Below are 12,999 nucleotides of genomic sequence, written 5' to 3'. Positions count from 1 at the left end.
AGCAATTCAAGAAACCCAGCAACTTGAAAAAAGAAAAACAAGCCTTTTGGGGCTCACGCTGTGGTGCAGTAGGTTAAGCCTTCGCCTGCAGCATCAGCGTCCCATATGGGTACTGGTTCGAGTCCCAGCTGCTCCACTTCTGATCCAGCTCTCTGCTATGGCCTGGGAAAGCAGTAGAAGATGACCCAAGTCCTTGGGCCCCTGCACCTGTGTGGGAGACCCAGAAGCAGCTCCTGGCTCCTGGCTTCAGATCAGCACAGCTCTGGTCATTGCAGCCATTTGAGGAGTAAACCAGTGGATCAAAGACCTCTCTCTCTCTCTCTTCCCCCATCCTCCCATAACTCTGCCTCTCAGGTAAATAAATAAATCTTAAAAATAAATAAATAAACTTTTCCTCTTCAAGTAAGACAAGGATGTAGAGTAGGGGAGGGGCAGAGGAATTTGTTAGAACTGGTGAGCACCAACCACCTTGCTGGGGCTCTAGCTTCATTCCTGGGGGGATGTCGCCCCCAGATTTGGTACACGTGCTTTTCAGAGAGCCTGTTGGATGGGAAGTTGCGCTGAGCCATGAAAGGTGTCACACAGAGAAGCCGATTAGCAAGCCATTTGCAAACACAAATAAGAGACAGAGACAAAACTGAGAGGAAAAGTGCATTTGGGTCCGTGATAGCTGATACATACATGAAGATTTTTTTCCATTCCGAATAAGGCCATCGGCAGGAGGCATAGCAGTTGGTCATCAGAAGACCTGAGACTTCCTTGCTAGGGTGCCTGTTCTGTGGTCTCCGGTTCCTTGCTGCTACGCAGGGACACCCACAGGGAATGGCTTAAGCAGAGGCAAATGTCTACTTTGTGACTGAATCTGAATAGGAATTCAAGCAGCAGGTAGGGGGCTTAGGCGATTCCAGTTACTCTTCCATCCTTGAGATTCTATGGGCTTGTGAAGACCTGGATCTTCAGTGTCCATTCCCTTGTGTCAAAGAGAAGGTGACTCTTGGGTCCCAGCCCGTGACCACACCTAGGCCTGCCCTTACCCACCACAAAGACTTAAGACCACCAGAAAGGCAGGCGGGGCAGAGTAAAGACCTCCCTCGTCCTGGACCCGAGACCTCTCTCGAGGTCTTAGTGTCTCGACAGCTCCTATCAAGGACATGGATATGATCGCGAACACCTATCTAGGCAGAAGGCACTTGGCATCTGGGCTCTGTGCTGTGTTACCTTTGTGCAGTATCTGTGCAGACCTACCCCCTGGACCCTACTCATTTGCTTTCTTTCTCCAGCAAGGTGAATTGGAAAACACCTGGGTCAAGCCAGACAAGCACTGAGGCACTGCCCACAACCAGAGACCCCAGGGAGGGCGGGTGCCATCCAGAGCTTCAGTAGAGGCGATCACCTGATTCTCCCCACTGTTGTCCTCCAGGAACTGCTCTGGGTTACGGCAGCACTCGGGGACACCAGGAGGCGCCCCGGGAAAGCCCAAGCCAAGCAGAACTCCCTGGAACAGCCTGAGACCCTGTTAGGAGAAATCTTGAACTGCCTGTCCATCATTAGGTCCCCACATATTTCAGTGGCTGTTGCATGCTGCATACCGGGGTTACAGTGGGGAAAAAACCACATTTCCTTTTTTGTCAAGAAGTCTCAGTTCCAACACGGCAGTCAAGGAAACAAACAAAAGGTCACCATGATACAACACGTTTATGAGCCCTGGTGGATGACTCGGTGGTGGAGAACCTCCTGGGGAGACGCCTGGTGCAGTTTTGTGTGGTCCTTTTTCCCAGGCCGACATGAAATTTTATGTAAGAAGAATCTCATCCTATGTAGGAAAATGGAACTTGTATGAAACTCAGACTTTTCAATCAGACCCTGTGACTTTAATCACTCCCGTAACATTTAATGTGACTGCGGTTTTTGAGGGGGCAAAACACCTTATGATCCAGTCATCTGGGGTGGGGGTGTAAAGTTAGCATACTCCAAGGAAGGGTTGGGTAAGCTGAATTTGCTTGTACCTGCAGTCATTGAAACAAAGTTACATGTCTTATGGGAAATCACTTTTTTTTTCTTTTGAAAAATAATTTGTAACTGACACATAGTAGCTGTACATAGTTTTGGAGCACAGTGTAACATTTCAATACATCCATGCAGTGTGTAATGATCACCCTTCAGATTTTTAACATGATAAATCTCTGGCTAGGTTGTTTGTTGACATGCGTAGCTACAGCTCTAGGCTAGTGTTAAAGTTTAATTTGTGCACCTGCTCACCTCCCGCAGAGCTGCCACTCACAATGGCCACAGCAGAGGGCAGGAGGCTGGGATGTCGGGAAGTCTGGTCACTGCAAGGGGCAGCCAACCATTCTTCATGGCCTCCCTCCGTGGTTTCCCACCATCCCACAACTACCAAAGCAAAACCCACCCGGGACCTCATCCGGGAACTTTAGACTCACATATCCAACCGCATCCTGATGGCTCACTTCATCTCATACTCAACAGGATTCCCACTCCTCAGCAGCTCCACGGGCAAGCGGCCTCCCCATCTCAGCAAATGCTGACCTCACCCCCTTGTAGACCCAGAATTCCCCTCTCCTCACCACCACCACTACCACAACCCCGAGCCACACGGCTCCAGTCTGTGAAGTAAAGGACACCGCACCCCTCCCTGCACCTTCTTAATCACCAGACACCACGCAGCCACTTTCCTCTCCAGGTGTCACCACCTGACAGGGTTTCTGCGTGTCCTCCCATCTCTTTCCAATCCTGGCCCCAGGACATGGATTTCCCATCCTACCTGCTGAAGAATGATAATCACTATCTATGTGAACCCAGGCCATTTGCACATGCTGTTGGGGGGGTCAACAACACACTCTCAAGACACACTGTCAGGTTCAACATGTCATCGTTGATATATTAGCTTATGGGACTTGGGACAAATGATTGCTCCTCTGCACCTCAGTTTTCTCTTGTATTGGGAGGAATAGCATTGCTTTCAGAGGGCTAGCATGAGGACTGAATAATTCATACATGCAGAAAAGTTTAGATCAATGCTTCATGGGTGCCAAGTGGTAGATATTATAATTTACATATATGATCTCAATTACGTCTTTTAATTTAGTGTAGCAGTGAGGAAGTAGGTACATCTCTTAGTTTCACCACTTCTTAGCTGTGAGACCGTGGGCAAGGGCTTACCTCTCTATGCCTCAGAGAGCAGACCAGAAATGGAGTTAGTATTGTAGTAATTATAGAAGGGTCTGATAGATGACAAGTGTTGTCATTCAGTTCTGATGCCAGCAACACGGGGCCGCAGAGCCCAGTGGTTAGGGACACAAAAACTCAAACTTGGCCAACCATGTGTGTGTCTGTAGCCAAGCACATTACTGCTCTGTGTTCCCTGATAACTCCTGATAAGAGGCTGTCCTAGGGGCCAGAGCTGTGGCATAGAGGGTAAAGCTGTCACCTGCAGTGCCGTCTGCTCCGCTTCTGATTCAGCTCCCTGCTATGGCCTGGGAAAGCAGTAGAAGATGGCCCAAGTCCTTGGGCCCCTGCACCTGCATGGGAGACCTGGAAGAAGCTCCTGGCTCCTGGCTTTGGATGGGCCCAAACTCAATTCTAGTGGTTGCAGCCATTTGGGGAGTGAACCAGCGGATAGAAGACACCCTGCCCTTCTTTGCAACTCCACCTTTCAAATAAATAAATCTTAAAAAAAAAAAAAACAAAAAAAAAACTGCCCTGAAATTGTGCAAAACACCAGGAACAATGACATTAGCTACCAGCATCCTTATTTTATAGATGAAAAAGCTGAGGATCGAGGGGAGATGACAGTACGAGCTTCCAAGGAAAACTTGGATTCAAATATTAGATTGCTGGTGGGTGTGTTGCCTAGGGGTTAACAGGCCACTTGGGGCACTCCGTATCAGAGTGTCTGGATTCAAGTCCTGGCTCTGCTTCCCATTCCAGCTTCCTGCTTCCCTTGGCATCTATATGGGAGACCCAGATTGAGTTCTGACTCCTAGCCTGACCCAACCCCAGCTGTTGCAGGCATTTAGGGGAGCAAACCAGTAGCTGAAAGATCCTTGTCTTTCAACTGAAATGAATATAAATAATATATTAAAAATGTAAAACATATGTTGACCATGACAAAGCTATATGGGGATGGCACTGTGATACAGCAGACTCAGCTGCTGCCGCTTGCAATTCCAATATCCCTTACTGGGTGCCAGTCTGAGTCCCAGCTACTCTGCTTCCAATCCTGCTCCCTGCTAATGCACCTGGGAAAGCAGCCCACGATGGCCCAAGTGCTTGGACCCCTGCACCCACATGGGAGACCGGGATGAAGCTCCTGGCTCCTGGCTTTAGCCCAGCCCAGCCCTGGTCATTGCAGCCATTTGGGGAGTGAACCAGAGAATGGAGGAGGATCTCTCTCTCTTTCTCTCTCTCTCTCTCTGAGTCTCTCCCTCTCTCCCTGTAACTCTGCTTTAAAATAAGTAAAAATAAAATAAAATCTTTTTTTGAAAAAAAAAAATGGGGGCCAGCGCTGTGGTGTAGCAGGTAAAGCCACCTCCTACAGTGCCAGCATCCCATATGGGCTCTGGGTCAAGTCCTGGCTGCTCCACTTCCGATCCAGCTCTCTGCTATGGCCTGGGAAAGCAGTAGAAGACGGCCCAAGTCCTTGGGCCACTGCACCCATGTGAGAGACCTGGAAGAAGCTCCTGGCTCCTGGCTCTGTATTGGTGCAGCTCTGGCCGTTGCGGTCATCTGGGGAGTGAACCAGCAGATGGAAGACCTCTCTCTCTCTCTCTATCTGCTGCTATAACTCTGCCTCTCAAATAAATAAATAAATCTTTACAAAAAATGAGTACATTTCTTCTAACTCACTTTCCTTAATTATGAGGTGGGGGAACTTCTAGGAAGAAAGAACCGTTCATCTCACGTGTGCACACGCACGTGTGTGCAGACACACACAATCACTCCATGGTTTTATCTCCTTAGTTTTTACACTGATAGCCTGCTTGCCCACCGCCAGAGTGAAAAGTCGGTGACAGATTAAGCTTTATGTGAACTACTCAGAATATGGCACTTGGTGGGGATTTTTGTTGAACCAAGGAAAGAAGGCATGGAAGTCCTCAGAAGACATACAAAGCAACATGGGCACACAGCCACGTCACCCTACTTCCAGGACTTGGATCCAAATGCAGTGCACGGAATTACTCCCTGGAACGCCTAGGCTGTCTCAGGCCACCAAGACAAGGGGAGGAGGAATGTATGGATAGGAACCATGGGAAACCAGCCCTTGACTTTGGTACAAGGAATCAGCAGGAGCAGAGGAGCCTACAACCTCTGCAAAAAGTCTCTTTCCTCCTACCCGGGAAGGCCTCCTGACGCTTTTTATCGGCCCCTGCTGGGGGGCAGAAGCTCCTCTGACAAGGTTTTAGGCTTTCAGTCGTGGCTGGTGAGGGCTCCCCAGGCTACAGCCTTGGTTAGAAGGCCCGGGGGCTCCCTTGGCCTTGCCAGGTGAACCTATCCGGCAAGCACACATCGGGCCCATTATGGTGACTATTATTAATAATAATATTGCTATTAAATATTTATGAAGTGCTCATGCTCTAGTCGATGGGGACCCTCCCACCACCCCGCTGGCCTTCCAGCAACGCGGGGACCCCGACCCCAAGACCCACCAGTTCTCCCGGGCTCGGGAGAATCACGACAGGTGGTCCCAGCTGCCGGGAACCCAGGAGTCCGGGGTCCTCCCGCGGGGTGGGGGTGGGGGGACGGCGAGGATCCACTCCTGATCGCCGCCGGTGTGAGTGCAGAGCGTCCCCTGCGGTCTGTCCCCAACCTGGACTTCAGGGGCAGCAGCGGGGAGGGGCCGGGCCGGTCCTCACCCCCCAGTCCCCGGGTCCACCTGGCGGCCGCCCCCTCCCCTCCCTGCCCAGGCCGGCGGTCGGCTGCTCGGGCGCGGCCCGGGGGTGCGGCCCCGTCCCGAGGCTCTCCCCGCCCCAGCCCCACGTCCCGCCGCCCCGGCCCTGCGGCTTTTTTTTTCTCTTTATCATAAATATATAAATTATGCTAATTACGGGCATTGCATATTAACCAAACCCGAAACCTCCCCTGCCCGGCCCCCTCCCCCTCCGTGCAAACCCCTCCCCGCCCGGACCCCGCTACTCACCGGAGCCCGAGCCCGAGCCGCTTCGCGCGGCGCCGGCGGCCACCGATCAGAGGCTCATCGCACAGCCGGGGCCCGGGGGCCGGGGCCGGGGCCGGGGCGGCCGCCGCCCGCAGACAAAGGAGCCAGTGCGGCCGGGCTGGGCTCGGCTCGGCCGGGACGCCGGTCGGGACCCGCCGCCGCCCCCGGGCCCCCAGCCCGGGCCGGGCAGAGCCGGAGGGGGCGGCCGGGAGGCGGGAAGGGGAGGCTTGGGGGGCGGCCAGGTGTGTATTTTTCCTCCTCTCCCCCCTTCCCCGGCCCCCCCTGCCGCCCCCCCTTTTCCCCTCCTTCTGCTACTTGGATTTTTTTAGCTGCTGCGTCATGAGCATAATTTATGCAAAGCGCTTTGCCGCATGCAGCACCGCCCGCGCCAGCCGCCGGGGGCGGGCAGGGAAGGGAGGGGACGCGGAGCCCGCGGCCGGCGGGGGCGGGGGCGGGGCGGGACGGCGGGCGCCGGCCGGGCGGGGCCGAGTTTGTCTGGCGGGACTGGCGCGGGGATCCCCGAGGTGCGGGAGTGAGGTCGGAGTCCCGCAGCCAGTGCTGGGGGCCCCGCGCCATGGGCCCCTTGATGGGGGGTGGGCGGAGACCCGGGCTCCCAGCCAGCGCCGCCGCCTCAGGGGTCGGTGCCCTGCGCTGGTCCAGAGTCAAGTTCATGTCAACTCCCCAGCCGCAGCCTAGAGTCGACTCGGTCGTGGCCCGGCCGGCGGCAGCCCTCTGGCCGCAGGACGCAGCTTCCCGGCGCCTTGCGCAGGTGGACAGGAAAAAGTTGTGTGGGGTGCGGGGGCCGCCACCTGTGCCCCGGGAGCTGACCCGGGGCCCGGGGGAGGGCTAAAAAGAGGCAAATTTGGGGGCTAAGAGAAAGCAGAACAGGGAAGTAGGAGAGTGGGCAGGCGCTGTCCGCCCTCGGGTGTGGAAGCCACCGCGGGCAGACTGTTCTGAGCCCCGCATGCCGCCCACCGCACTCCACCTGGAGGTGGGCGAGTGGGAGGATGGCAGGGGAGCCCTCGGTCGCCCCCAGACTGCCCTTCTGCCCCTCAGGGGCGGGGGCAGCGCCCAGCAGGCTCCAGAGCCTCAGGGCTGGCTCTGGAGTTCCTGGCGGCCAGGGGCCCCTGCTTTCCTCTCTGGACTTGCGTTGTCCGCCCGGCCCCGCAGAGCTAGGGTTGGAGCCCTGGCTGGCTCTACCCACTTGCAAGTGAGGAGCAAGGTCAGGGCCCTTTGGCAGGTGACCCGGGGGTGCAGAGACAGTACTGGGCTTTCTCCAGCAGTCCAGGCAACCTCATCCATGACTTGTAAAACAGCAGTGCTATTTGTAACGACCACTTTGTTAAGTTTAATTGTGAGCCTGTATGTGGAGAAGCTTTGAAAACAGCTAGCTCTGGATTTGGCCTTGGGGCACAGCTGCTTGCAACACTGGAATCTCACATCAGAACTCTGGTTCCAGTCCCAGCTGCTCCACTTCGTTCCAGCACCCAGTTAACGCACTTGGGAAAGCAGCAGGAGATGGCCCAAGTGCTTGGGCCCCTGCACCCGCATGGGAGACCTAGAAGAAGCTCCTGGCTCCTGGCTTCGGCCTGGCCCAGCCCCAATGTTTGCTGCCATTCAGGGAGTGAACCAGCCGATGGAAGATCTCTGTTTCTCCCTGCCTTTTGAATAAATACATCTTTTTTTAAAAAGAGAAAACAGCTTTATATAATTGTGAGGTATAGAGCTGTACAATTGAACTCAGTTTAGGGGCCATGTGAAACTCTGCTACATGGCCTGGTTTTATCACTCTGGAAGCTTTTGCTTAGCCGGTCATCTCTGAGGCCTGGCTCCCTGGGCTGTAACTCTTTGAGGGCCCTAGTGTGACTTTACTCCCTTGTGTATGTCCTGTGGCTCTTTATGCGAAGAATGAGCTGAACACTGCCATTGAACTTTGTAGAGAAGGCAGAAACTCCCCGTCTGTGTGGCTTGATTTGTTGCCACACGTAGCTACATCAGGGGCTTTGGGTGCCACCCACAAATGTAAGGGGCAGTTTGAAAAAAGATACAAATGTGATCAGAGACGTTCAGACAGACACCCAGCAAAATATGAACTGTTTTCTTTAGGAAAAAGAAATCTTTAATTTACATTGTATTTACTTGTGCATTGCTTAAATATTTAAGGAATATGCATTTCTCTTTTTTAAAAAATTTATTTGAAAGAGTTACAGAGGGAGGTAGAGCCAGAAAGAGAGAGAGAGAGGTCTTCCATTCTGCTGGTTCACTCCCAAAATGACTGCAACGGCCGGAGCTGAGCCAATCCAAAGCCAGGAGCCAGGAGCTTCTTCTGGTCACCCACGCGGCTGCAGGGTTCCAAGGACTTGGGCCATCTTCTGCTGCTTTCCCAGGCCATAGCAGAGAGCTGGATTGAACTGGAGCAGGCCAGACTCAAACAGGAGCCCATATGGGATGCTGGTGCTGCAGGTGGCGGCTTTACCTGCTACACCACAGCACTGGACCCAAGTAAATCTTTTTTAAAGTTCATGGAAGAAATGGAATTAAAGGTAAGTTTATTTTAGTGTAAAAATAATTGAAAGCCATGCATACACAGGATCTTCAGAAAGTTCATGGAAAATGTTCAAAAGCAGCAATGCCTCTCCAAGGGCTTCTAGACTAGTTTTCTTTTCTTCTTTTTAAACACTTTTTATTTATTTGAAAGGCAGAGTTACAGAGAGGGAGGGAAAGAGAAAGAGAGACTGGGCCAGGTGGAAGCCAGGAGTAAGGAGCCTCTTCCGGGTTTCCCATGTGAGTGGGTATAGAGTCCCAAGCACTTGGGCCATCCTCCACTGCCCTCCCAGGCCACCAGCAGGGAGCAGGCTCGGAAGTGGAGCAGCCAGGACTCGAACCAGCGCCCACATGGGATGCCCTAGCATCACAGTGGGTAGCCTAACCTCTAGGCCACAACACCAGCCCCTCTTGGCTAGTTTTCATAAAACAAGGGAGTGGTAGTCAGTCTTGGCTGGTCTTTCTGAAGTCCTGGGAGGAAACTGGGCTGTGAGGGAGAAGGGCCCCACATGCTGGGCACAACGCAAGGATACACTAAGATGAGAAGCCAGAGACTTGACAACTCACAGTGTAGGAAGGAGTACAGCTGTGCAGGCCCCATTTTTTTTTTTTTTCTAACATTTTAAGCATTTATTTAGTGAGATAGATGCAGAGGAGAGTGAGAGCTTTATCCAAGAGAAAGGGGTAAATCTGGATTCATACTGAGTACCAGGAACCAGCCACGTGGAAGAGCATCTAGGCCCGAAAGCATAGGGCAGGTGGCCCGAAGGCCACACGCCCTGGAGGCAACGGGCTACAGCCAACCCCCTACCGGCAAGAAGCCAGAGCCAGGGAAAGGAAGAAAATGGGGCCCCATTTTTTTTCTTAAAGATTTATTTATTTATTTGAAAGGCAGAGTTACAAAGAGAAGGAGAGGCAGAGAGAGAGAGAGAGAGAAAGAGAGAGAGGTCTTCCATCTGCTGGTTCACTCCACAACTGGCTGCAGTGGTCAGACCTGTGCCAATCCGAAGCCAGGAGCCAGGAGCTTCTTCCAGGTCTCCCACACGGGTGCAGGGGCCCAAGGACTTGGGCCATCTTCTACTGCCTTCCCAGGCCATAGCAGAGAGCTGGATCAGAAGTGGAGCAGCCAAGACCCATATGGGATGCTGGCACTGCAGGCGGCAGTTGCTTTACCCACTATGCCATAGCCCCAGCCCCATGCCCCATTTCTTGTGGCCTGCACCCCTCCTCCCACCCCTGGCTCTGAAATGCACTGATAGTATTTTATTCTATTTACTTTAATTCTAGCAAGGGTATAAAATTGTGATGTTGGGCTGCTGTGGCTGTCTCTGACAGATAACCCTGCTAGCTCCAAAGGTAAACATGGCTCCTTTTTTTTCTACAATCTTTGTACAGTAACAAGGTGAGGACCATTTTATCTCATAAATTATTTACCAAATCTCACAGGCATAATGGGCCTTGTGCATATTCATCAGGCTGTCATCCATTATTCATAAGAACTTCAACTGTTGGAAGAAAATGAGGCTGTTGATTGAAATGCTGGAGAAATGTGGGCTTTTGTCCTCGCCTCCCATCTGAATAAGTCTGGAAGTTTCCATAAAAAATGATTTAATAGGGAAAAAATGTATCCCTGACTTGCAGATGTGAAGGTAGAGGGTGAGAGAGCTTGGAGTAGGAGATGAACTGGCAGAATCGACCACCATTCATTCAGCTTGCATCAAGGTCCCTGATTCCTATTTTCCAAGGAGGAGCCAAAGGTGTCCCTTTTCTGGCAACAAAAGAGCAGCTTTGGCAAATACGGTAGAGTTGTTGCTTGAATGACCTAAGATACAGGTGGCAGTTTACAGCTCCAGAAGTATTTGTGGGGCTGGTGCTGTGACATAGTGGGTAAAGCTGCCACCTGCACTGCCGGCATCTTATATGGATTCTATCCTATATGGCGTAGTGGGCATCCTATATGGGAATGATTCGAGTCCCAGCTGCCCCTCTTCCAATCCAAATCTGTGCTATGGCCTGGGAAAGCAGTAGAAGATGGTCCAAGTCCTTGGGCCCCTGCACCAGCATGGGAGACCTAGAAGAAGCTCCTGGCTCCTCGCTTCAGATCAGCTCAGCTCTGGCCATTGTGCCCATTTGGGGAGTGAACCAGCAGAATGAAGACCTCTCTCTCTCTCTCTCTCTGCATCTATGTAATTCTGCCTTTCAAATAAATAATTTTTTTTTTAAAAAAAGGAAGGATTTGTGGTGACCCTCTAATGTGATCTTCACTTGCAGGAATACTTTTCAAGATGAAAAAACTTAGGCTTGGATGATTTGTCCCAGGCTCGATAGCTTTTGAGTGGCAGAGGTAGGACTTGAACCTGAATAACCTTCCACATCCCACATTCCTTGTACTGTACAGCCCACCACACCCACATTTCACAATGCTGTCCACGAACCATTCACTGGATTATTTCCTTCTGCTGTGCCTTCATTACTTCCATGGAGTACAATAGCAATGTAGGCTTGAAAGCATTGTGTAAGATAAAGCTCTGAAAACCAGAGAAGAGCAATTGTGCCCGTGTGGGACCAGGCAGTGACCGCCAAGCTCCACTGCCTCCTTCATTGCCAGGGGAAACAGTGGGTGATGTTAAGCTCAAGTCAAACCCCAGATCCAGGCTCTGATAAGGACACAGTCACTTGCTAGTGTGTGATACAGGGCAAGCTAAACTCTCTTTACTCCCTAGCTTCCCTGTTTGTAAAATGGGAATACACCAATTCTTTGGGGTTCTTGTAAGTGTTAAATGTGAAATCCAGGAGTCAGCATTATCCACCCCCTTTTTTTTATATAGGTAGTGATGGGTTGATTTTATTTTCAGATTTATTTATTTATTTGAAAGAGTTACATAGAGAGAGAAGGAGAAGCAAAGAGAGAGAGAGAGAGGTCTTCCATCTGCTGGTTTATTCCCCAGTTGGCCACAACAGCTGGAGCTGCACTGATCCGAAGCCAGGAGCCAGGAGCTTCTTTCAGGTCTCGCATGTAGGAGCAGGGGCCCAAGGACTTGGGCCATCTTCCCCTGCTTTCCCAGGTCATAGCAGAGAGCTGGATGGGAAATGGAGCGGCTGAGACTCGAACTGGTGATACTGGCACTGCAGGCAGCGGCTTTACCTACTACACCACAGCGCCGGTCTCTATCTCCCCTTTTAAGGTTTATTATTTATTTATTTATTATTTGAAAGGAAGAGTGATACAGAGAAAAACATGGGGCGGGGGGAAGACAGAGAGAGAAAGAGTAGGTGGGGAGAGGGAGAGAGAGATTTTCCATCTGTTCCATCTGCCAGGTCTGGGTCAGGCAGAGGTCAGGAGCCAGGAGCTCTATCCGTGTTTTCCACATGGGTAGCAGGGACTCGAGTACTTGGGCCATTACCTGCTGCCTCCCAGGTGCATTAGCGGGGAGCTGGATGGGAAGTAGAGCAGCTGGGGCTTGAACTGGTGCACTGAGAGGGGATGCGGGCAGCCCCAGCTGAGCCCCCTATGCTATAATGCTGGTTCTCTTTATATATTTGAGGAAATGGAGTGGGAGGCAAGCCACTTTACCCTCTGTTCCATTCTACCATGGCCCACTACCTTGGCAGCTGGCAACCAGAGTCACAGTGGGACACAGCTGTCACACATCCCCCATCATCATGATACAAGGTTGTTCTTTTCTGAAGGGTTGGTGGGAAACCAAAGAGAATTATGGTAATGGAAAACATTAAGCTTTGGCTTTCACTTTTCCCATAATCCAGGTGACAAACTGCCAAGAACTTCTGTCTCTATTCAGTGTTGGTCCCCTACATGGATGGAGCTCAGACCCTGACTTGGCTCCCTTGTCCTCAGGCCTCCCTCACCTCCTGTGAGCCCCCTCCCTTAAACTTCTCCTGGAAGCCCTAAGCGTGTCTCGCTCTGGGCCCTCAGCTGTCCCCAGACACATTCCATCTAGATTCTGCATTAACACCACAGAAGGGAAAGGGTGGTGGCCCCAGCACACAGGTGACCAGGTAGAACTGTCTAGGGGAGGTAGCCAGCGTGCCCCAAGTCCCGACCCTTCCTGGTGTCCAGTGCAGGCTGAGAAGCTGATGGGGCTCAGTTCTTTTGAGTGCCCAAGGGAATGTTCGGAACACACACATGAACACACGCACGAACATACACATACGTGCATACACACGTTAAGCATGCATGCTCCACACACGTGTGCATATCCACATGCATGCCCATACACATACACACACATACATACACACACACACCTCTCAGAGAATTA

The 12,999-nt window shown here is 52.1% G+C and overlaps 1 protein-coding gene across 9 annotated transcripts in view; it reads right to left on the bottom strand.

Annotated features, from left to right (window-relative positions):
- The window catches only part of POU6F1 (POU class 6 homeobox 1), a 28,538-nt gene extending 22,311 nt beyond the window's left edge, over positions 1-6,227 (bottom strand). For 3 of the 9 annotated variants that reach the window (XM_062203645.1, XM_062203654.1, XM_062203653.1), the window contains exon 1: positions 6,158-6,227. The gene's annotated coding sequence lies outside the window, so the exon portion shown is untranslated. The other 6 variants (XM_062203650.1, XM_062203649.1, XM_062203651.1 and 3 more) reach the window with 6 other exon arrangements.
- Positions 6,228-12,999: the final 6,772 nt, after the last annotated feature.

This window comes from Lepus europaeus, chromosome 10 (genome assembly GCF_033115175.1).
Source record: "Lepus europaeus isolate LE1 chromosome 10, mLepTim1.pri, whole genome shotgun sequence".
NCBI lineage: Eukaryota > Metazoa > Chordata > Mammalia > Lagomorpha > Leporidae > Lepus > Lepus europaeus.
Note: the sequence above shows the minus strand (reverse complement) of the source record. Positions and strands in the feature narration are given on the sequence as shown.